The sequence below is a fragment of the Pseudoliparis swirei genome, chromosome 23, assembly GCF_029220125.1.
Source record: "Pseudoliparis swirei isolate HS2019 ecotype Mariana Trench chromosome 23, NWPU_hadal_v1, whole genome shotgun sequence".
Lineage (NCBI taxonomy): Eukaryota > Metazoa > Chordata > Actinopteri > Perciformes > Liparidae > Pseudoliparis > Pseudoliparis swirei.
Window position 1 is genome coordinate 1270402 of NC_079410.1, and position 25540 is coordinate 1295941.

Sequence of the window (25540 nt, forward strand, 5' to 3'; positions counted from 1 at the left end):
ACCTCCACCTCCAGCTCCACCTCCACCTCCAGCTCCAGCTCCAGCTCCACCTCCAGCTCCACCTCCAGCTCCACCTCCACCTCCAGCTCCACCTCCAGCTCCAGCTCCACCTCCAGCTCCACCTCCACCTCCAGCTCCACCTCCTCACCTCAGCTCCACCTCCAGCTCGACCTCCACCTCCAGCTCCTCTCAGCTCCACCTCCACCTCCAGCTCCACCTCCACCCCTCAGCTCCAGCTCCAGCTCCACCTCCAGCTCCACCTCCAGCTCCACCTCCAGCTCCACCTCCACCTCCAGCTCCACCTCCAGCTCCACCTCCACCTCCAGCTCCACCTCCAGCTCCACCTCACCTCCACCTCCAGCTCCACCTCCACCTCAGCTCCACCTCCGCTCTAGCTCCACCTCCACCTCCAGCTCCACCTCCACGCTCCACCTCCACCTCCACCTCCAGCTCTACCTCCAGCTCCACCTCCACCTCCAGCTCCAGCTCCTCCTCCACCTCCAGCTCCACCTCCAGCTCCAGCTCCACCTCCAGCTCCACCTCCAGCTCCACCTCCACCTCCAGCTCCAGCTCCACCTCCAGCTCCACCTCCAGCTCCACCTCCAGCTACAGCTCCACCTCCAGCTCCAGCTCCACCTCCAGCTCCAGCTCCACCTCCAGCTCCACCTCCACCTCCACCTCTAGCTCCACCTCCAGCTCCACCTCCAGCTCCACCTCCAGCTCCACCTCCACCTCCAGCTCGACCTCCACCTCCAGCTCCACCTCCACCTCCACCTCCAGCTCCAGCTCCACCTCCACCTCCAGCTCCACCTCCAGCTCCAGCTCCACCTCCAGCTCCACCTCCACCTCTAGCTCCAGCTCCAGCTCCACCTCCAGCTCCACCTCCAGCTCCAGCTCCACCTCCAGCTCCACCTCCACATCCAGCTCGACCTCCACCTCCAGCTCCACCTCCACCTCCACCTCCAGCTCCACCTACAGCTCCAGCTCCACCTCCACCTCCAGCTCCACCTCCACCTCCACCTCCAGCTCCACCTCCAGCTCCAGCTCCACCTCCAGCTCCACCTCCAGTTCCAGCTCCACCTCCAGCTCCACCTCCACCTCCAGCTCCACCTCCACCTCGACCTCCAGCTCCACCTCCACCTCCAGCTCTACCTCCAGCTCCACCTCCACCTCCACCTCCAGCTCCACCTCCACCTCCAGCTCCACCTCTAGCTCCACCTCCAGCTCCACCTCCAGCTCCACCTCCAGCTCCAGCTCCACCTCCAGCTCCACCTCCAGCTCTAGCTCCACCTCCAGCTCCACCTCCAGCTCCACCTCCACCTCCAGCTCCACGTCCACCTCCACCTCCAGCTCCAGCTCCAGCTCCACCTCCAGCTCCACCTCCACCTCCAGCTCCACCTCCAGCTCCAGCTCCACCTCCAGCTCCACCTCCAACTCCAGCTCCACCTCCAGCTCCAGCTCCAGCTCCACCTCCAGCTCCACCTCCAGCTCCACCTCCAGCTCCAGCTCCACCTCCACCTCCAGCTCCACCTCCACTTCCACCTCCACCTCCAGCTCCAGCTCCACCTCCAGCTCCACCTCCACCTCCAGCTCCACCTCCAGCTCCACCTCCAGCTCCACCTCCACCTCCAGCTCCAGCTCCACCTCCACATCCAGCTCCAGCTCCACCTCCACCTCCAGCTCCACCTCCAGCTCCACCTCCAGCTCGACCTCCAGCTCCACCTCCAGCTCCACCTCCACCTCCACCTCCAGCTCCACCTCCAGCTCCAGCTCCACCTCCACCTCCAGCTCCACCTCCAGCTCCACCTCCACCTCCACCTCCAGCTCCACCTCCAGGATGGTGACCATCGTGCAGGAAGTGGACGAACATGGAAACGTGATCAACACCAGCAGTTAGACCAGACCACACCAGATCCGACCAGACCAGACCCAATCAGACCTGACCAGACCAGACCAGACCAGACCACACCAGACCCACATCGCAGAACACTCAACTTCTTAAATGTAGTGAATGAAAATATGAAGCAGTTGTAACCTGAGACAGAATACTGAGATAGAACCCGGAGAACCCACGCTGCCACGTGGAGAACCAACTCCACACAGAAGGACCGCCCAGACCGGGAATTGAACCCGCGGCCCTCTTGCTGTGCAGCCACTTCGTGAAGTCCTTCAAAATAAAATCACAGGATGAAAAAAGAAGAAACAAAATTAGAATTTTTTTTTGCCCGCGACTGTGGGGACGGCCCAGCTGGACCCACAGTCATTCATAATAATGTATTATTAATAATATAATATATTTATAATGTCATATATTAATAATGTAATATATTTATAATGTAACATTTATAATGTAATATATTTAGAATGTAATATATTAATGCTGAATAACAGCTGGATTCTTATTCAAATCGTCGTCGTCAGGGTGTGGCCTTCAGGCTCTCTATCGTGTGGCCTTCAGGGTCTCTATCGTGTGGCCTTCAGGCTCTCTATCGTGTGGTAATAGCCTAGGCTCTCTGTCGTGTGTGGGCTCTCTATCGTGTGGCCTTCAGGGTCTCTATCGTGTGGCCTTTAGGCTCTCTATCGTGTGGCCTTCAGGGTCTCTATCGTGTGGCCTTCATGCTCTCTATCGATGTGGCCTTCAGGCTGTCTCTATACGTGTGGCCTTCAGGGCTCTCTGTCGTTAATGGCCTTCAGAGCTCTCTATCGTCGTGGCCTTCAGGGGTCTCTATCGTGTGGCCTTCAGGCTCTCTATCGTGTGGCCTTCAGGGTCTCTATCGTGTGGCCTTTAGGCTCTCTGTCGTGTGGCCTTCAGGGTCTCTGTGTGGCCTTCATCTCTATGTGGCCTTCAGGCTCTCTGTCGTGTGGCCTTCGGTGGCCTTGTACTCTCTGCTCGTGTTGGGCTCTCACTTCAGGGTCTCTATCATTAGCCTTTAGGCTCTCTATCGTGTGGCCTTCAGGGTCTCTGTCGTGTAGCCCAGGCTCTCTGCTCGTGTGGCCTTCAGGGTCTCTATCGTGTGGCCTTCAGGGTCTCTATCGTGTGGCCTTCAGGCTCTCTATCGTGTGGCCTTCAGGGTCTCTATCGTGTGGCCTTCAGGCTCTCTATCGTGTGGCCTTCAGGCTCTCTATCGTGTGGCCTTCAGGGTCTCTATCGTGTGGCCTTTAGGCTCTCTATCGTGAGGCCTTCAGGGTCTCTATTGTGTGGCCTTCAGGCTCTCTATCGTGTGGCCTTCAGGGTCTCTATCGTGTGGCCTTCAGGGTCTCTATCGTGTGGCCTTCAGGCTCTCTATCGTGTGGCCTTCAGGGTCTCTATCGGGTGGCCTTCATGCTCTCTATCGTGTGGCCTTCAGGCTCTCTATCGTGTGGCCTTCAGGGTCTCTATCGTGTGGCCTTTAGGCTCTCTATCGTGTGGCCTTCAGGGTCTCTATCGTGTGGCCTTCAGGCTCTCTATCGTGTGGCCTTCAGGGTCTCTATTGGGTGGCCTTCAGGCTCTCTATCGTGTGGCCTTCAGGGTCTCTATCGTGTGGCCTTTAGGCTCTCTATCGTGTGGCCTTCAGGGTCTCTATCGTGTGGCCTTGGGGTCTCTATGGTGGCCTTCATGCTCTCTCTGTCGTGTGGCCTTGAGGCTCTCTCGTGTGTGCCTTTAGGCTCTCTATGATGTGGCCTTCAGGCTCTCTATAAATGTGTTCAGGGTCTCTATCGTGTGGCCTTCAGGCTCTCTATTGTGTGGCCTTCAGGGTCTCTATCGTGTGGCCTTTAGGCTCTCTATCGTGTGGCCTTCAGGGTCTCTATCGTGTGGCCTTCAGGGTCTCTATCGGGTGGCCTTCATGCTCTCTATCGTGTGGCCTTCAGGGTCTCTATCGTGTGGCCTTCAGGCTCTCTATTGTGTGTAGGGTCTCTGCTCGTGTCAGCCTTTAGGCTCTCTATCGTGTGGCCTTCAGGGTCTCTATCGTGTGGCCTTCAGGGTCTCTATCGGGTGGCCTTCATGCTCTCTATCGTGTGGCCTTCAAGCTCTCTATCTCTGACCCTTCAGTCCTGAAACTTCACGCTTCGCTTCAAACTATACTCACAGCTAGGCTAGGCGGATGCACTGTGTTGGCCCTCAACATTTGCTACAACGAAGACAGATTAATCAACATTTACTAAGTTAAAATACGCCGAGTGGAGGTTAAAGGTACTAATACACAGAAAACACAAGTTTCAGATGTATTTTTTGTGTGTATTTATGTGAAGGCGTCTCATTTTCAGTCAGAGGCGACCTCATAACCACACTATTTATACTGTACTACCTCAGAGGTACATGTAGTACTTTCTACTGTACTACCTCAGAGGTACAATAATATGTGCTATACTGTACTACCTCTAGAGGTACATGTAGTACTCTCTACTGTACTACCTCTAGAGGTACATGTAGTACTTTCTACTGTACTACCTCAGAGGTACATGTAGTACTCTCTACTGTACTACCTCAGAGGTACATGTAGTACTTTATACTGTACTACCTCTAGAGGTACATGTAGTACTCTCTACTGTACTACCTCTAGAGGTACATGTAGTACTCTCTACTGTACTACCTCAGAGGTACATGTAGTACTTTATACTGTACTACCTCTAGAGGTACATGTAGTACTCTACTGTACTACCTCAGAGGTACATGCCATGTAGTACTTTATGCCTTATACTACCTCAGAGGTACATATGGTACTTTATACTGTACTACCTCTAGAGGTACATGTAGTACTTTATACTGTACTACCTCAGAGGTACATGTAGTACTCTCTACTGTACCACCTCAGAGGTACATGTAGTACTTTATACTGTACTACCTCAGAGGTACATGTAGTACTCTCTACTTTACCTACCTCTGGGGGAGTACATGTAGTACTTTATACTGTACTACCTCAGAGGTACATGTAGTACTCTCTACTGTACTACCTCAGAGAATTTACATGTGATACTTTATGCTGTACTACCTCTAGAGGTACATGTAGTACTCTCTACTGTACTACCTCAGAGGTACATGTCGTACTTTATACTGTACTACCTCAGAGGTACACAGCGCGATACTCTCTGCTGTACTACCTCTGGGGGTACATGTAGTACTCTACTGTACTGCTACCTCAGGGTACATGTGGTACTCTCTGCTGTACTACCTCCTGAGGTACGTTAACTAAGTACTTTATGCCACTGTACTACCTCAGGGGAACATGTATGGTACTCTCTGCTGTGCCACCTCAGGAGGTACATGTAGTACTTGCTGTGCTACCTCCTCTCAGAGGTGCCTGTATTACTCTCTGCATAGCCACTGCCTCTAGAAGGTACATGTAGTGCTTTTATGCTGTACTACCTCAGAGAAATTTTATGTCACTGCTCTCACTGTACCACCTCAAGAGGTACATATGATGCCTTTATGCTGTACTACCTCTCAGAGGTACATGTAGTACTCTGCTGTACTACCTCTGGGGGTGCATGTAGTACTTTATGCTGTACTGCCTCAGAGGTGCATGTAAGTACTCTCTGTACCACCTCAGAGGTACATGTGCACATACTGTATGCTACCTCAGAGGTACATGTGGTAACTCTCTGCTGTACCTCTAGAGGTACATGTAATTACTTTATGTCTAGCTACCTCTCAGAGGTACATGTAGTACTCTCTACTGTACTACCTCTAGAGGTACATGTAGTACTTTATACTGTACTACCTCTCAGAGGTACATGTAGTACTCTCTACTGTACTACCTCTAGAGGTACATGTAGTAATCTCTACTGTACTACCTCAGAGGTACATGTCGTACTATCCTCAGTACTTAGCGTTAGCTTAGCTTCTTGTCCTCACCCTGATCTGATTGGTCGTCCCTCGTCACATGACATGACATCCACAATGTTTGTATTATTGAGTAATTACTTAATGTCTTAATGGAACTTATGGCAGTATATTATATTATAAACATTTATACAAGACAATCCATAAAGTTCATAAACACACGCGTGTTCTTTGTAGAATGTCTGTAGAACCTTTGAGTTCTGTTCATATGATCTATTCTTGTCTCTTTGTAGTTCGCATTCTCACGGAGACGTCTGTTTTACTGAAGAGGCTTTTATTGTGAAAATATACTTGAGACATCTAGTTTAAGCTCCACCGGGACTCATTCCCCCCTGGTGGCCATGAGAGGAACTGCAGCGGCAGACGCTTTGAACAGAAGACGCAACACGCGAGTTTCAATCAGCAGACTTTTATTGTGGTGTCTGTTTGCGTGAGAGCGCCCCCTGCTGGAGCGCCTAGCTGATGGTGGAGCTCACCACCCGGCCGTTCACCATCTCCTCCACCACCGTGATGACCTTGGTGGTGGTCGTGCTGGACGAGCTGGACGAGCTGCTGAGGGAGCCACGGGTCAAGATACCACTTCCTCCTCAGAACCTCATGAAGGCGAACCTCGGGAACCTCATGGACCTCATGGACCTCATGGACCCCATGGACCTCATGGACCTCATGGACCTCATGGACCCCATGGACCTCATGGACCTTGCAGACCTCCCCTTAGACCTCCTGGACCTCATAGAACTCATGGAGGCCCCATAGACCCCATGGACCCCACTGGACCTCATGAGCCCCTCATAGACCCCATGGACCCTTAGACTTCCTTGGGCCCCATAGACCTCATGCCAGACCCCATGAGCCTCATAGACCCCATAGAACTCATAGACCTTATCCGCCTATAGACCTCACTGAACCTCATAGACCCCATAGACCCCATAGACCTCATGGACCCCATTAGACCTCACCCAGACCTCACTGGACCCCATGGACTCCCCTTAAACCTCACAGACCCCATAAGGCCTCATAGACCTCATAGACTGTAGACCTCATGGACCTCATGGACCCCATGGACCCCATGGACCTCATGGACCTCATGGACCTCATGGACCTCATGGACCCCATGGACCCCATGGACCTCATGGACCAGATCTTTGATTGGACCCAAACCCCTCTGCTACGCTCTTATGATCCCAGACTGAACCTCTTCTGAGGACTCACCTGCGGCTCATCACTGGCGCTTGCTGCTTCCTCCCAAAATCCAGCAGGCCGGCGGTACTCTCGAATCTCCATCTCCCAGCGGTCTTGATGTCCAGCATCTGGTACTCCTGGCCCTGCCTCTCCAGGTCGGCCCTCAGCAGCACCAGCTGCTCCTCCATGGACGTCACCTGTATCTGGTAGCCCGACAGCTGCATGGAGTAGCGGCTCTGGGTGTCGGCCAGCTGCGATTCAAGGGAGCATTTCTGCAGAGAGACAAGGAGAGAAGGTTGGGTTAGCGCCCCCTGCTGGACGTGAGGAGAGAAGGTTGGTTTAGCGCCCCCTGGTGGACGTGAGGAGAGAAGGTTGGGTTAGCGCCCCCTGCTGGACGTGAGGAGAGAAGGTTGGGTTAGCGCCCCCTGCTGGACGTGAGGAGAGAAGGTTGGGTTAGCGCCCCCTGGTGGACGTGAGGAGAGAAGGTTGGGTTAGCGCCCTGGTGGAGCGTGAGAGAGAGGTTGGGTTAAGCGCCCCTAATTGTAGGCGTGAGGAGAAGGTTAGGTTCGCCCCTGGTGAGGCGTGAGGAGAGAAGGTTGGGTTAGCGCCCCCTGGTGGACGTGAGGAGAGAAGGTTGGGTTAGCGCCCCCTGGTGGACGTGAGGAGAGAAGGTTGGGTTAGCGCCCCCTGGTGGACGTGAGGAGAGAAGGTTGGGTTAGCGCCCCCTGCTGGACGTGAGGAGAGAAGAAGGTTGAGTTAAGCGCCCTTGGTGGACGTGAGGAGAGAAGGTTGGGTTAGCGCCCCTTGGTGGACGTGAGGAGAGAAGGTTGGGTTAGCGCCCCCTGCTGGACGTGAGGAGAGAAGGTTGGGTTAGCGCCCCCTGCTGGACGTGAGGAGAGAAGGTTGGGTTAGCGCCCCTTGGTGGACGTGAGGAGAGAAGGTTGGGTTAGCGCCCCTTGGAGGACGTGAGGAAGAAGGGATTGGGTTAAGCGCCCCTGCCAGGCGTGAGGGGAGAGAAGGTTGAGTTCGCCCCCTGCTGGGCGTGAGGAAGAAAGGTTGGATTCGCCCGCCCTTGGTGGACGTGAGGAGAGAAGGTTGGGTTAGCGCCCCCTGGTGGACGTGAGGAGAGAAGGTTGGGTTAGCGCCCCTTGGTGGACGTGAGGAGAGAAGGTTGGGTTAGCGCCCCCTGGTGGACGTGAGGAGAAGGTTGGGTTAAGCGCCCCTAGGTGGGCGTGAGGGGAAGAAGGTTGAGTTAAGCGCCCCCTGGTGAGCGTGAGGAAGAAGAGTTGAGTTAGCGCCCCCTGGTGGACGTGAGGAGAGAAGGTTGGGTTAGCGCCCCTTGGTGGACGTGAGGAGAGAAGGTTGGGTTAGCGCCCCCTGCTGGACGTGAGGAGAGAAGGTTGGGTTAGCGCCCCCTGGTGGACGTGAGGAGAGAAGGTTGGGTTAGCGCCCCCTGGTGGACGTGAGGAGAGAAGGTTGGGTTAGCGCCCCCTGGTGGACGTGAGGAGAGAAGGTTGGGTTAGCGCCCCCTGGTGGGCAGTGGGAGAGAAGGACATTTGGGTTCGGCGCCCCTGCTGGGCGTGAGGAAAGAAAGGTTGAGTTGGCGCCCCTTGGTGGGCGTGAGGAGAGAAGGATGGGTTACCGCCCCCTGCTGGACGTGAGGAGAGGTTGGGTTAGCGCCCCCTGGTGGACGTGAGGCGAGAAGGTTGAGTTAGCGCCCCCTGCTGGACGTGAGAGAAGAGAAGGGTTGGGTTAGCGCCCCGCTTGGTGGGCGTGAGGAGAAGAAAGGATTGGGTGCGCCCCTGTGGTGGGCGTGAGAAGGTTGGGTTAGCGCCCCCTGGTGGACGTGAGGAGAGAAGGTTGGGTTAGCGCCCCCTGGTGGACGTGAGGAGAGAAGGTTGGGTTAGCGCCCCCTGCTGGACGTGAGGAGAGAAGGTTGGGTTAGCGCCCCTTGGTGGACGTGAGGAGAGAAAAGGTTGGGTTAAGCGCCCTTGTGGTGAGCGTGAGGGAAAGTTGAGTTGAGTGCACCCTGGTGGGCGTGAGAGAAGGTTGGGTTATGCGCGCCCCTGGTGGGCGTGAGGAGAAGAAGGTTGGGTGCCGCCCCCTGAGTGGGCGTGGGGAAGAAAAGGTTGGGTTAGCGCCCCCTGGTGAGCGTGAGGAAGAAAGGTTGGGTTAAGCGCCCCTTGGTGGGCAGTGAGGGAGAAAGGATTGGGATAGCGCCCTATGGTGAGCCGTGAGAAGAAAGGTTGAGTGCGCCCTGCTGGACGTGAGGAGAAGAGTTGGAGTTAAGCACCCTGGTGGGCGTGAGAGAAAGGATTGGTTCGCCCCCGGGGGCGTGAGGGGAAAAGGGGGTACAAACATGAGACACAAAGGAACTAAACCCAGAGACACATGGAACGGGACATGAAGAAAAAAGGAAAAAGGGACACATGAGCACATGGAGAACATGAAGACACGGGGGGAAAACAAAAAAACACTGAAGAAGGGAAAAAGGGGAAATGGAGACACATGGAACATGAGAAAAAAAAAGAAAAACACAGAACATGGGGAACAAGGGAACCCCGGGGGGAAAAAAAATGGAAAACAAAGACCAGGGAAACCCAAAACATGGAAAAAAGACAAGGGGAGAACAGGAGACACTGGAACCATGAAGACACATAAAACATGGAGACACAGGGAACAAAAGGAACATAAAAGAAAGGGAAAAAAACCAAGGAAACATAAAAAAGGGAACAGAGACACATGAACAAAACCAAAAAACACATGGACACGGGAAAAAACCATGAAACATGAGACCAAAACAAAAAAAGGCAAAGACACAGGGAGAACATGAAACATGAAGAACAAACACAAAGCCTGGAAATGAGACAAAGAGACACATAAAAAAAGACAAAAAAAGGAACAAAAAAAACACATGAAGAAAAACGGGAAAAAAGAAGAAAAATGGAACGGAGACACACTAGCCAGGGACACAAAGACGGGGAAAAAATGAGAAAAAGAAAACACAGAAAACCAGGGGGAACAGAAAAAAAGGGGAAAACATGGGAACAAAAAAAAGGAACATGGGACAATAAACATAGAAAAGAAGGGGGCAAGGAACACTGAAGACCTGGGAAAAAAGGGAAAAAGAAGACACATGAACAAAAATGGGAAAAATGAGAACATGAGACACAGGAAGAAACAGGAGACAAGAGCCTGGAACAAAAATGGAGACACGGGAAAATAGAAAAAGAAAAAAAAACGGAACCAATGGAAAAGGGAAGACCCCAGGAGACACATGAAAAAACATGGAACAATGAAACGGAGCCCGGGAAACACATGAGAAAAGGGAAAAAAAAAAGGGCCGGGGACAAAAAAGGACACAAACCAGGAACACATGAAAAAAAAGGAACAAAAGGGGACACGGGGGAAAAAGGAAAAAGGGAAAAAGGGGAAAAACAGAAACCCAAAAAAGGAGAAAAAACAAAGCCAGGGAAAACCAGGACACATGGGGGGCCCGGACACAAGCAAAAAAGAAAAGACGGGACCCAAAAAACCAAAGACGAGAAAATGGGAAAAAGAAAATGGAAAAGGAGACAAAAGAAACGGGGAAAACCAAACAAAAAAGAAAAAAGGGAAAAGGAGAACATGAGAACTGGGGACAGGGGAAAATGAGACAAAAAAGGAACGGGAAAAAACAAAAAAACAAAAAAAAAGGACACAGGAACCCCAAACTGGACACAGACACATAGACCATGGAACAAACAAGGAAAAAAGGAGAAAATGAGACACAGGAAAAAAATGAAAAGAAAATGGACCAAAAACCATGGAAAGGGCCATGAAAAAAAAAGGAAAATAGAAAAAAAAAACCCAGGGAAAAAGGACCATAAGACACGGGGGAAAACAGGGACATGGGACCAAAAACCCCCCAAAAAAAACAGAGACAAAAAAATGGAACAGAAGAAAAAAGGAAAAAGGAGAAAAGAGACAACATGGGAAAGGGAAAAAATGGGAAAAAAGGGAACAAAAACCCAAGAAAAAGGAGAAAAAAGGGGGAAGAACAAAAACAGAGACAAAAAGGAACATGGTGGCACGGGGTTGGGACAAGACATGGGAAAAGACAAGGCCCCAAAAACGGAACACTGAAAAGGAAACACGGAAAGAAACATGGAAAAAGGGAAGGGAAAAAGAAAACATGAAACGGGAAAAGACGGGCAAAACACAGGGCCCAAAGAAAGGCCCCAAGGGAAAAAAAGGCAAGGGAAAACCAAAAAAGAAAAAAAACCCACATGGACACAAAAAACCCGGGGAAAAAAAAGAGAAAAAAAAAGGAAGACACATGGACAAAAAGACACATGAGACACATGGGCCCAAAGACACATGAAGAACAAAAAAAACAGGGGAAAACACATGGAAAAAAGAACATGAGACACAGGGACACAAGAAATGAAGACACAAAAACCCCGGGAAGGAACAAGAACTAGAACCATAAAGAACTGAAACATGGGAACATAAAAAAGAAAAAGAAAAAGGAAAAATGAGACAAAAGACACATGAACCAAGAAAAGAAAAAAGGGAAGACACATAGAACAGAGAACATGGAAACATGAAGACACAGAGAAAGGAAAGGGGAAAAGGAAAGAAAGAGACACAGGGACACAGGAGAACAGAAAAACCTGAAAAAGGGAAAAAAAGAACAGGGGTGGGGGAAAAAGACCAGAGAACATGGAACTGGACACAGGAAAAAACAGGGAGACACATAAAAACAAGAGACACATGGAACCTGAAACACATGGACAAGGAACAGGACACTGGACAAAACAAAGAAAAAAGAAACGGGAGACACATAAAGACAATGGAACAAAGAAACACATGAAACAGGGGAACACAGAAACAGGAGACAAAGCCCAAAAGCCCCCAAAAAGACACAGAAACAGGGAAACATGAATGAGACACAAGAAAAGGAATGGACACAAAAAAGGGAAAAAAGAACAAGACAAAAAAAAACAAAAGAAACAAGGAGACACATGGACGGGAGACACATGGACACGGAAAAAGGGGAAAAGAGCCCAAGAAACAAAAAAACAGAAAAAAAAAAAAAGGGACAAAAAAAATGGACAAAACAAGAAAAAGGGAGACAAAAGAACATGAAAAAAAGGAGAAAAGGGAACAAAACAAAAGAAAACAGGAGAAAAACCAGGGAGCCCAAAAAGGAGACAGGGGACACAGGGGCAAAAACAAAACCATGAAAAAATAAACCCCGAAGAAAAAGAACACATGGGGGAAAAGACACATGGGGCAGGAACATGGAACTGAGACAATGAAGCCCGGGGAAAAGAAAAAGGGAACACAAGAAAAGGAAAAAGGAAAAAACAAAAGACACATGAAAAAAACAGAACATGAGACACAGGACCGGAAACAAAAAAGAAAAAGAAAGGGAAAAAGGGGAAAAGACAAAAAGAACAGGAACAAAAAAGGGGAACATGGCCCAATGGAATGGAAAAGGGACCAGAAGACACAAAAAGGAGACACAAGGAACAAAAAAAAAAGACACAGGAACATGGGACACAGGGGAAAAATGAAAAAAGGAAAAGGGAACACGAGACACATGAGACATGAAGAACAAGAAAAAGAAACAAACATAAAACAAGGAAAAGACACATAAACACTGAGGAAAAAGAAAACGGGACACGGGGAAAAAGGAACGGGGAAAAAGGAAAAAAAAAGAACACATGGAAAATGAAAAATAGAAAAAGACCAAAAGGGCCCAAGAGACACAGGGAAAGGAGACACAAAGAACACATGAAGACAGGGAGACACTGGGAAAAAAGAACATAAAAGAACATGGGAAAAAACAGGGAGAAGAAAAATGAACAATGGACAAAGACACATGGGGGGAAAAGAACAGGGGAAAAACCGGGGGAAAAAATGAGAAAACCAGGGACACAGAAAAGGGAGACACAGGGAAAAGGGAACATGGTGAAAAAAGACACATGAGTAACAAGGAGATACATGAAGACATGAAATACATGGAGACACAAGGAGACACATGGACATTGAGACACAAGGAGACATATGGAGACACATAAGGAGACACACATATGGAGACACAAGGAGACACATGAAGACACATGGAGACACAAGGAGACACATGAAGACACATGGAGAAACAAGGAGACACGTGAAGACACATGAAGACACATGGAGACACATGGAGACACATGGAGACACAAGGAGACACATGAAGATACACATAATATTATGGAGACATATGAAGACACATGAAGACACATGGAGACACAAGGAGAATTACACATGAACACATGAGTAAATAAGGACACATGGAGACACAAGGAGTTACATGAGTCACAAGAAGACACATGAAGACACATGGAGACACAAGGAGACACATGAAGACACATGAAGACACATGGAGACACAAGGAGACACGTGAAGACACATGAAGACACATGGAGACACATGGAGTAACAAGGAGACACATGGGTAACAAGGGAGACACATGAAGACACAGACACAAATGAGACACATGGCGACACATGAGACACATGAAGACACATGGAGACACATGGAGACACAAGAGACACTTGGAACCTGAAGACACATGAAGACACATGAAGACACATGGAGACATGGAGACAAGAGGAGACACATGAAGACACATGGAGACACAAGGAGACATGGAGACACATGAAGACACATGAAGACACAAGGAGACACATGAAGACACAAGGAGACACATGAAGACACATGGAGACACATGGAGACACATGGAGACACATGGAGACACAAGGAGACACATGAAGACACATGGAGACACATGGAGACACATGGAGACATGAAGACACATGAAGACACAAGGAGACACAAGAAGACACATGAAGACACAAGGAGACACATGAAGACACAAGGAGACACATGGAGACACATGGAGACACAAGGAGACACATGAAGACACATGGAGACACATGGAGACACAAGGAGACACATGAAGACACAAGGAGACACATGGAGACACAGCCGGACGTGGACATGAAGAACGTACGGAGACACAAGGAGACACATGGAGACACATGGAGACACAAGAAGACACATGGAGACACAAGAAGACAAGGAGACACAAGAAGACAAGGAGACACATGAAGACACATGGAGACACATGGAGACACAAGGAGACACATGAAGATGATGAGACACAAGGAGACACATGAAGACACATGAAGACACATGGAGACACAAGGAGACACAAGGAGACACATGGAGACACATGGAGACACAAGGAGACACGTGGAGACAAGGAGACACATGACATATATACATATAAGGAGAAGACAGACATGAGACACAAGGAGACATGTGAAGACACATGAAGACATATGGAGACATGGGAGAGCACAAGGAGACATGAAGACACATGGAGACACAAGAAGACAAGGAGACACATGGAGACATAAGTGAGACAGGAAGACACATGAATACACAAGGAGACACATGGAGATATATAGAAGACACATGAAGACAGACATATGGAGACATATGGAGACATATGGAGACGTATGGAGACATATGGAGACATATGGAGACATATGGAGACATATGGAGACATATGGAGACACATGGAGACACAAGGAGACACATGAAGACACATGAAGACACATGGAGACACATGGAGACACAAGGACACATGAAGACACATGGAGACACAAGGAGACACATGAAGACACATGAAGACACATGGAGACACAAGGAGACACATGAAGACACATGGAGACACAAGGAGACACGTGAAGACACATGAAGACACATGGAGACACATGGAGACAAGGAGACACATGAAGACACATGAAGACACATATACATATGAGTTACAAAGAGACACATGAAGACACAAGGAGACCTGGAGACATGGAGACACATGGAGACATTGTTTAGACACATGAAGACATGAAGACATATGGAGACATATGGAGACATTAAGGAGACATTAAGGGAAGACACATGGAGACACATGGAGACACATGGAGACACATGGAGACACAAGGAGACACATGGAGACACATGAAGACACATGGAGACTCATGGAGACACATGGAGACACATGAAGACACAAGGAGACACATGGAGACACACGAAGACACATGAAGACACAAGGAGACACATGGAGAGACATGAAGACACAATGAGACACATGAAGACACAAGGAGACATGGAGACACATGGAGACACATGAAGACAAGGAGACACATGAAGACAAGGAGACATAAGGAGACACAAGAAGACAAGGAGACACAAGAAGACAAGGAGACACATGGAGACACATGGAGACACATGAAGACACAAGGAGACAAGAAGACACAAGGAGACACATGAAGACATATGAGAACTATGGACACATACATGGAGACACATGGAGACACATGACACATGGAGATATTAAGGGAGAAGAGATTACATGAAGACATGGAGACACATGAGACAAGGACACATGACATATGAGACATGAGACATATGAAGACAATGGAGACACATGAGATAAAGACATATGGAGACACATGGAGACAAAATGAGACGTATGGAGACATGAAGACAGGAGACATATGAAGACATAGTATTAAGGAGACATAAGGAGATGACATGAAGACACATGGGAAGACACATGAGACATATGAAGACACATGGAAAGGAAGACATGGAGACATGGAGACATGGAGACACAATGAGACACATGAAGACACATGGAGACACATGAAGACACATGGAGACACACATGACATACAAGGGAGACACATGAGACACATGGAGTTACATGAAGACACATGGAGACACATGAAGAATACAAGGAGATGGCTATGGAGACACATGAAGACATATGAAGACACATGGAGACACATAAATATATATTGAGACACATGGAGACACATGGAGACACAAGAAGACACATGGAGACGTATGGAGACATATGGAGACATATGGAGACACATGGGACATATGAATATTACATGAGACACATGACATGAGACATATGGAGACATGAAGATATGGTTATAAAGACATGGAGACATGAGACATATGAGACATGGAAGACACATGAAGACACATGGAGAGACATGAAGACACATGGAGACATGAGACACATGAAGGAGATATGGAGACATATATGAAGATATATATATAAGATATTATGGAGACACATTGAGACATATGGAGATATATAGACATATATATATATGACATAATGAGACATGGAGATTACGGTTACACAAAGACATGGTACACATGAAGACAGCCTTCAGGCTGCTGCATTTGGAACATGAAGTAACGCTCGTTGGTTTGGTGTAATAATCCATCATATGATGGAAGCGTCTGATTGGCTGTTTGAGGAGGAGCCAGTGACGATGAGGGGCCTGCATGGTGGTGTAGTGGCTAGCACTGCCGCCTCACAGCAAGAGGGCCGTGGGTTCAATTCCCGCTGTGGGCGGTCCTTCTGTGTGGAGGCAGCATGTTCTCCCCGTGGGTTCTCTGGGTTCTCCGGGTTCTTCCTCCCACAGTCCAAAGACATGCAGCAGGTTACTTGACCTCTAAATGTCCCGGAGGTGTGAATGTGAGTGGTTGTCTGTCTCTATGTGGGCCCTGAGATGACCTGTGGCCTGCAGGTGACCCTGTCCAAATATAGCTAACAGAGGTAATGGAGCTAACAATGCTAACGGCGGAGGACACTGGTTTTCACCTTTCTGATTTTGACATCAAATATTATTAATTATTAATATTATTAACTGATTTCAGCTGCAGATAAATTAAGAAATGCTCATTGAGATTTGGAGTTTACTCAAACTTTTACTTTCTACTTTTTTTTTTAGAGAGAAACACATTTTCTAACACAGTTGTTCATATTTGGATTGATATATAAATATTGTTTTAATGTAGTAATTTCCTGTTTGAATGTGTTAATAACAGACATTACACATCAATGTGAGCGGGCGCGGCCACCTGGCTTTGTGCTGCAGGCTCGTTCCCAGCCACAGCCGAAGCTCTCCGGAATGTTCTCCGCCCACTCGTTGGAGCTGGATTCATGAGCGCTGCAGGATGTTTGTTCTAGAGGCGTCGGCCAAGTCATGCAGCTCTCAAAGGAGGAATGAAGCCATGAAGGACCGAGTTCCCATCATGCAGCACCAGGCGACACACACAGAGGTCAACGGGGCCAACACATCCACTCTGTGTAGAAGTGTGTTAACGGTGTGAACGCACAAAGATGTGAGTCCAGGAGCGCCGAGGGCGGAGTCAGGGGGTCCCCCCGAAACCTCAGAGAACACACTTCTGTGTGCGTTTTGTGTTAAACATCATGCAATAAATGAACAACGTGGTTGTGAAGAGCTCATCTACTGAATTAGCATGCTAACCAGCTAGCCATGTCCGTCGTGTCATACCACTTGCAACCTGGAGGGGCGCGAGAGTCAACGCAGCACCCAGTCGGCCCTCAGAGGACCACAAGTCCAGCTCCCGCCAAGGACTGATAGTTTATTACCTTCGCATTGAAAATGCCGGAAGGTTATGTTTTGATCGCCGTGTATTTATTTATTTATTTATTTATTTATTTGTATGCGTGCATATTCAAATCTCAAAAGTATTGAACCGGACGCATGAAATTTGGTGGGATGATTGTTTATTATCCGGGGACCAGTTGATTAGATTTTGGGATCGATCGGGTCAAAGGTCAAAGGTCAAAGGTCATGAACAGGTCAAAATCTTTCGCAGAACTCAAAAAGTATTGAATCAATCGCATGAAATTTGGTGATCATTGTTTATTATCCGGGACCAGTTGATTAGATTTTGGGACGATCGGGTCAAAGGTCAAAGGTCATGAACAGGTCAAAATATTTCAGAACTCAAAAAGTATTGAACCGCATCGCATGATATCTGGTGTGATGATTGTTTATTATCCGGGGACCAGTTGACTAGATTTTAGGATCGATCGGGTCAAAGGTCAAGGTCAAAGGTCATGAACAGGTCAAAATGTTCTTGAATCGCCTGAAATTTGGTGGGATGATTGGTTATTATCCGGGGACCATTTGATTAGATTTTGGGATCAATCGGGTCAAAGGTCAAGGTCAAGCTCATGGAAAGGTCAAACTCTTTTTTTACCATAGCACGATACATTTTTTTCCAATTGGCATGCAACTAATGCCAAAATGTTCATAATTCAATGCCCAATCTTGTGATATGCGAAGGTATGCGCTCTACCGAGTGCCCATTCTAGTTGTTTACTGGATTAAACGCAAAGTGGGCTAGCGGTTAGCGGCTAGCAGTTAGCGGTTAGCAGTTAGCGGGTGGGGGTCGGATGAGAACAGGAATTAAACCTAAAGATCTTATTGTTCTTCTGAGACTTTGGTTAGATTTGACAAAATCACGTCCTGATATAATCGAGCATCCGATGTATTCTGGTCTGTACACACTCACAAACACACACGCACACACACACACACCTAGACACACCTACACACCCTCACACACACACACACACACACACACACAGCCCCCCGCCCCCCCCGTCAGGAACCTGTCAGCATTCAGGTGAATCCCTCACCTGCAGCACCTTCCTTACATAACCGCTTTCACCTGAGAGGGCGGGGCTTATGGCCTGCAGGTAAACGAGGTGCGTCTCTCCAACACACCTACACAACTACACAACTACACACCTAAACAACGACACAATTACACAACCACAGAACCACACAGCACGTGTGAAGTAGAATTACAATAAGAGGAAGTAAACATCGACCGCAAAACTGCATTCATTATTCTTGATGAGGGTAGTGGTGATAGTGATATAGTGGTGATAGTGGTGATAGTGGTCTTAGTGGTGTTAGTGGTGATAGTGGTGATAGTGATGAAGTGGTGATACTGTTGATAGTGGTGATAGTCGTGATAGTGGTGATGGTGATGAAGTGGTGATAATGGTGATAGTGGTGATAGTGATGAAGTGGTGATAGCGGTGATAGCCGTAATAGTGGTGATAATGGTGATAGTGGTGATAGTCGTGATAGTGTTGATAGTCGTGATAGTGTTGATAGTGGTGATAGTGGTGATAGTTGTGATAGTGGTGATAGTGGTAATAGTTGTGATAGTGGTGATAGTGGTAATAGTTGTGATAGTGTTGATAGTGATGAAGTGGTGATAGTGGTAATAGTTGTGATAGTGGTGATAGTGGTGATAGTGATCAAGTGGTGATGGTGGTGATAGTGGTGTTAGTGGTGATAGTGGTGATAGTGATGAAGTGGTGATAGTGGTAATAGTTGTGATAGTGGTGATAGTGGTGATAGTGATCAAGTGGTGATGGTGGTGATAGTGGTGTTTGTAGTGATAGTGGTGATATTGGTGATTGTGGTGTTTGTGGTGATAGTGGTGATAGTGGTGTTTGTGGTGATAGTGGTGATAGAGGTGATAGCGGTGATAGTCGTAATAGTTGTGATAGTGGTGATAGTGATGAAGTGGTGATAGTGGTGATAGCGGTGAGTCGTAATAGTTGTGATAGTGGTGATAGTCGTGATAGTGATGAAGTGGTGATAGAGGTGATAGTGGTGATAGCGGTGATAGTGGTGTTAGTGGTGTTACTGGTGATAGTGGTGATAGTGTTGATAGTGGTGTTAGTGCTGATAGTGGTGATAGTCGTGATAGTGGTGTTAGTGGTGTTAGTGGTGATAGTGGTGATAGTGGTGATAGCGGTGATAGTCGTAATAGTTGTGATAGTGGTGATAGTGATGAAGTGGTGATAGTGGTGATAGTTGTGATAGTGGTGATAGTCGTGATAGTGGTGTTAGTGGTGTTACTGGTGATAGTGGTGATAGTGTTGATAGTGGTGTTAGTGCTGATAGTGGTGATAGTCGTGATAGTGGTGTTAGTGGTGTTAGTGGTGATAGTGGTGTTTGTGGTGAAAGCGGTGATAGTCGTAATAGTGGTGATAGAGGTGATAGCGGTGATAGTCGTAATAGTTGTGATAGTGGTGATAGTGTTGATAGTGGTGTTAGTGCTGATAGTCGTGATAGTGGTGTTAGTGGTGATAGTGGTGTTTGTGGTGATAGTGGTGATAGTGGTGATAGTTGATAGAGGTGATAGCGGTGATAGTCGTAATAGTTGTGATAGTGGTGATAGTGGTGATAGTGGTGAAAGCGGTGATAGTCGTAATAGTGGTGATAGTGGTGATAGAGGTGATAGCGGTGATAGTCGTAATAGTTGTGATAGTGGTGATAGTGGTGAAAGCGGTGATAGTCGTAATAGTGGTGATAGTGGTGATAGAGGTGGGGGCGACTCACTATGGGTGAGTGGGTAGCAGGTCCGTCTTTCAATCAGGGGGTTGGAGGTTCAATCCCCGCCCTAGTCGATGTGTCCTTGAGCAAGACACTTAACCCTGAGTTGCTCCCTGTAGCTGCGTCTACAGTGAATGAATGTAACAGTATTGTAAGTCGCTTTGGATAAAAGCATCAGCCAAATGACATGTAATGTAATGTAATGTAGAGGTGATAGCGGTGATAGCGGTGTTTGTGGTGATAGTGGTGATAGTGGTGTTAGTGGTCTTGGTGGTGTTAGTGGTCTTGGTGGTATTTACGTCCTCCACCTTCTCCTTCTGTGTTTGGAGCTGCAGGTCTGAGCTCAACAGGTATTTGCCTGTTGGCCTTGAGCCAAGAGGTGATGATGATGAAGATGAAGATCCTGTCATCCTCCTCTTCCCCCTCCTCCTCCTCTTCATCCTCCTCTTCCTCCTCCCCCTCCTCCTGCAGGTCTGAGCTCAACAGGTATTTGCCTGTTAGCCTTGAACCAAGAGGTGATGATGATGATGATGGTGATGAAGATCTTAGAAGAACAGTGTTCAGGTACGCTGCCGAATGAATTGTTTTACTTCACGTCTCAAATATCTGTGAATGCATCGATCATAGCGGACTTGTGTTAAATATGTATATATATATGTATATACATATATACATATGTATATATATATATGTACACTACCGTTCAAAAGTTTGGGGTCACTTAGAAATGTCTTTATTCTTCAAAGTAAAGCACTGTTTTTTCAATAAAGATAACATTAATCATAAATACCCTCTATACATTGTTAATGTGGTAAATGACTATTCTAGGTGGAAGTGTCTGGTTTCTAATGAAATGTCTCCAGAGGTGTATAGAGGCCCATTTCATCATCACTCCAGTGTTCTAGAAAACCCTTGTGCAATTATGCTAGCACAGCTGAAAACAGTTATGCTGGTGATATAAGCTATACAACTGGCCTTCCTTTGAGCTTGAAGTTTGATGAACAAAATTAATACTTCAAATATTAATCATTATTTCTAACCTTGTCAATGTCTTGACTTTATGTTCTCTGAAATGTTCAATTCATTTATAAATAAAAGTGAGTTTTCATGGAAGACACAAAATTGTCTGGATGACCCCAAACTTTTGAACGGTAGTGTATATATATATGTATATATACATATATATATATGTATTTATGTATATATATACATATATATATATATGTATATATATGTATACATATATATATATATGTATTTATGTATATATATATATATATATATATATATATAAATACATATATATATATGTATTTATATATATATACATATATACACTACTCAAAAGTTTGGGATCACTTAGAAATGTCCTTATTTTTCAAAGAAAAGCATTGTTTTTTTCAATGAAGATAACATTAAATCAATCAGAAATACACTCTATACATTGTTAATGTGGTAAATGACTATTCTAGGTGGAAACGTCTGGTTTCTAATGAAATATCTCCAGAGGTGTATAGAGGCCCATTTCCATCAACTATCACTCCAGTGTTCTAATGGTACATTGTGTTTGCTAATTGCCTTAGAAGACTAATGGATGATTAGAAAACCCTTGTGCAATTATGTTAGCACAGCTGAAAACTGTTTTGCTGATGATAGAAGCTATAAAACTGGCCTTCCTTTGAGCTAGTTGATTATCTGGAGCATCACATTTGTGGGTTCGATAAGACTCAAAATGGCCAGAAAAAAAGAACTTTCATGTGAAACTTGCCAGTCTATTCTTGTTCTTAGAAATGAAGGCTATTCCATGCAAGAAATTGCAAAGAAACTGAAAATTTCCAACAGCGGTGTACTTACCCTTCAGAGAACAGCACAAACGGGCTCTAACCAGAGCAGAAAGAGAAGTGGAGGCCCCGTGCACAACTCAGCAAGAAGACAAGTACATTAGAGTCTCTAGTTTGAGAAATAGATGCCACAGGTCCTCAACTGGCAGCTTTAAATGGAACCCAGAAAACGCCGGTGTCAACGCCGACAGTGAAGAGGCGACTCGGATGCTGGCCTTCTAGGCAGAGTGGCAAAGAAAAAGCCATATCTGAGACTGGCCAATGAAAAGAAAAGATTGGTATGGGCAAAAGAACACAGGCATTGGACAGAGGAAGATTGGAAAAGTTCTGGACAGATGAATCCAAGTTTGAGGTGTTTGGATCACACAGAAGAACATTTGTGACGAGAACAGGTGAAAAGAGATGCTGAAGAGTGCCTGACACCATCTGTCACATGGTGGAGGTCATGTGATGGTCTGGGCTGCTTTGGTGCTGGAAAAGTGGAAGGTACCAGGTAAAAGGGATTTTAAATAAGGAAGGCTATCACTCCATTTTGCAACGCCATGCCATACCCTGTGGGCAGCGCTGATTGGAGCCAATGTCCTCCTCCAACAGGACAATGACCCAAAGCACACCTCCACATTGTGCAAGAACTATTGAGGGAAGAAGCAGGCAGCTTGCTGTCTGTAATGGAGTGGCCAGTCACCAGATCTCAACCATTGAGCTGTTGTGGGAGCAGCTTGACCGTATGGTCCTCAAGAAGTGCCCATCAAGCCAATCCAACTGGTGGAGGTGCTTCAGGAAGCGTGGGGTGACATTTCAACAGATTACCTCAACAAATTAACAGCTAGAATGCCAAAGGTCTGCAATGCTGGAATTGCTGCAAAAGGAGCATTCTTTGACGAAAGCAAAGTTTGAAGACAAAAATTAGTACTTCAAATACAAATCATTATTTCTAACCTTGTCAATGTCTTGACTATATTTTCTATACATTTTGCAACTCATTTGATAAATAAAAGTGTGAGTTTTCATGGAAAACACGAAATTGTCTGGGTGATCCCAAACTTTTGAACGGTAGTGTATATTATATATGTATATACATATATGTATATATATATTTATATATATATAACATTGCACTTCTATGTGTAGTACAGCAGCAGGTTTGTGTCATAAAACATGACATATGAGCAATGACTGGTGATGAAGATGAGCCCCCTCCTCCCCCTCCCTCTCCTCCCTCCTCTTCCCCCTCCTCCCCCTCCTCTTCTTCAGGGTGTGGCCGATCCGGTTCTCTAACTCCCCTCCGGGCTTCTCGTAAATCTTCTCCTCCCTTTTTATTTGTTTCATCCTCAGCTCTTCTCACGCAAACTCTGGTCTCTTCAAAAAGTTTATCTTTTGATTAAAGTATTTACATGAGTCTCACACGCTGTTGGTGGTGTGAGTAGAAACATGCCACGCCCCCTCCGGCTCACTGCTGCCAAATAAGGACATGGCAAGGTGAGTCTCACCTGGGCCGTGGTGGTCTTAAAGGGACAGTGCGTGATGTTCACTGGTCCTGAACCAGTCCCAGTTCAGGTCCTGATCCAGTTCAGTCCTCCATCTGTCAGAGAAAGTATTTATTCCATAGTTTTATCAAATTAAGTTCTGGTGACATTAATTTATATTGTATACTGTATCAGAAAGGTTCTCCTGTATCAGAAAGGTTCTCCTGTATCAGAAAGGTTCTTCTGTATCAGGAAGGTTCTCCTGTATCAGAAAGGTTCTCCTGTATCAGAAAGGTTCTTCTGTATCAGGAAGGTTCTCCTGTATCAGAAAGGTTCTCCTGTATCAGAAAGGTTCTCCTGTATCAGGAAGGTTCTCCTGTATCAGAAAGGTTCTCCTGTATCAGGAAGGTTCTTCTGTATCAGGAAGGTTCTCCTGTATCAGAAAGGTTCTCCTGTAGCAGGAAGGTTCTCCTGTATCAGGAAGGTTCTGATAAAGGAGAACCTACCAAGGCCAACACAGGTCTACAGGTCCACAGGTCTACAGGTCTACAGGTCCACGGGTCCACGGCCTCATGGACCCAGCTGAGGGTCTAGTTCTGTGTTCTCAGGCCTCATGGACCCAGCTGAGGGTCTAGTCCTGTGTTCTCAGGCCTCATGGACCCAGCTGAGGGTCTAACCTGTATGTTCCCTGCTCGACCCAGCTGAGGGTCTAGTTCTGTGTTCTCAGGCCTCATGGACCCAGCTGAGGGTCTAGTTCTGTGTTCTCAGGCCTCATGGACCCAGCTGAGGGTCTAGTTCTGTGTTCTCAAGCCTCATGGACCCAGCTGAGGGTCTAGTTCTGTGTTCTCAGGCCTCATGGACCCAGCTGAGGGTCTAGTTCTGTGTTCAGGCCTCATGGACCCAGCTGAGGGTCTAGTTCTGTTCAGGCCTGCATGGACCAGCTGAGGGTCTAGTTCTGTGTTCAAGCCTCATGGACCCAGCTGAGGGTCTAGTTCTGTGTAGCTGAGGGTCTAGTTCAGTTCTCAGGCCTCATGGACCCAGCTGAGGGTCTAGTTCTGTGTTCTCAGGCCTCATGGACCCAGCTGAGGGTCTAGTTCTGTGTTCTCAGGCCTCATGGACCCAGCTGAGGGTCTAGTTCTGTGTTCTCAGGCCTCATGGACCCAGCTGAGGGTCTAGTCCTGTGTTCTCAAGCCTCATGGACCCAGCTGAGGGTCTAGTTCTGTGTTCTCAGGCCCTGTCTTTTCCCCTGTCCCTTTTTTTTGTCACCTGCTGTCTCTTCACCTTTTTTTCCCCTTTTTCCAGTCACCTTTTTTTTGTTTTCTTCCCCTGTCTGTCTTCATGTCCCCTGTCTGTCTTAATTTTCCCCCGGGGTTTTCTTCATGTCCCTGCCCCTTGTCTTTTTTTCACCTGTTTTTTTTCCCTTTTTTTTCCCACCTGTCTTTTCTTCATTTTCTTCCCCTTCCTTTTTTTCCTTTTCATGTCTGCTTTTTCTTTTCACCCTGTCTTTTTCCTTTTTCCCCCCCTGTCTTCTATTCCCTGTCTGTCTAGCCCTGCCCTTTTTTCATTTTCTGTTTTTCTGTCATGTTTCTCTGTCCCCTGTCTGTCCCTTTGCCCAAACCCTGTCGTCTTAGCACCTGTCTGTCCCTTCTGTCACCCTGTTTTTTTTCCCTTCATGTCCCTGTCTTTTTCATGTCCCTGTCTGCCCTTAAAAGGGCCCCAAACCTGTTGTTCTTCCCCTGTCTTTTCTCCCGTCCCCCCTTTGTCTCTTCACCGCTGTTTTTTTGTCCCTTCTGTCTTTTTCACCTGCTGTCTTCATTACCTGTCTTTTTTTTCCCTGTCCCTGTCTTTCTTAAGGTCTGTTTCATTCACCTGTTTTAGTCACCCTGTCTTTTCCCCTTTTTAAGTCACCCTGCTTCTTCCCTTTTTAAACCC

General features: G+C 47.2%; 2 pseudogenes; one reads left to right on the forward strand and one right to left on the reverse strand.

Moving 5' to 3' along the window:
* LOC130188435 (keratin, type I cytoskeletal 13-like) overlaps nucleotides 1–1897 on the forward strand; it is a 35358-nt pseudogene extending 33461 nt beyond the window's left edge.
* Nucleotides 1898–6276: 4379 nt separating this feature from the next.
* LOC130188436 (keratin, type I cytoskeletal 13-like) lies at nucleotides 6277–23615 on the reverse strand (annotated as a pseudogene).
* Nucleotides 23616–25540: the final 1925 nt, after the last annotated feature.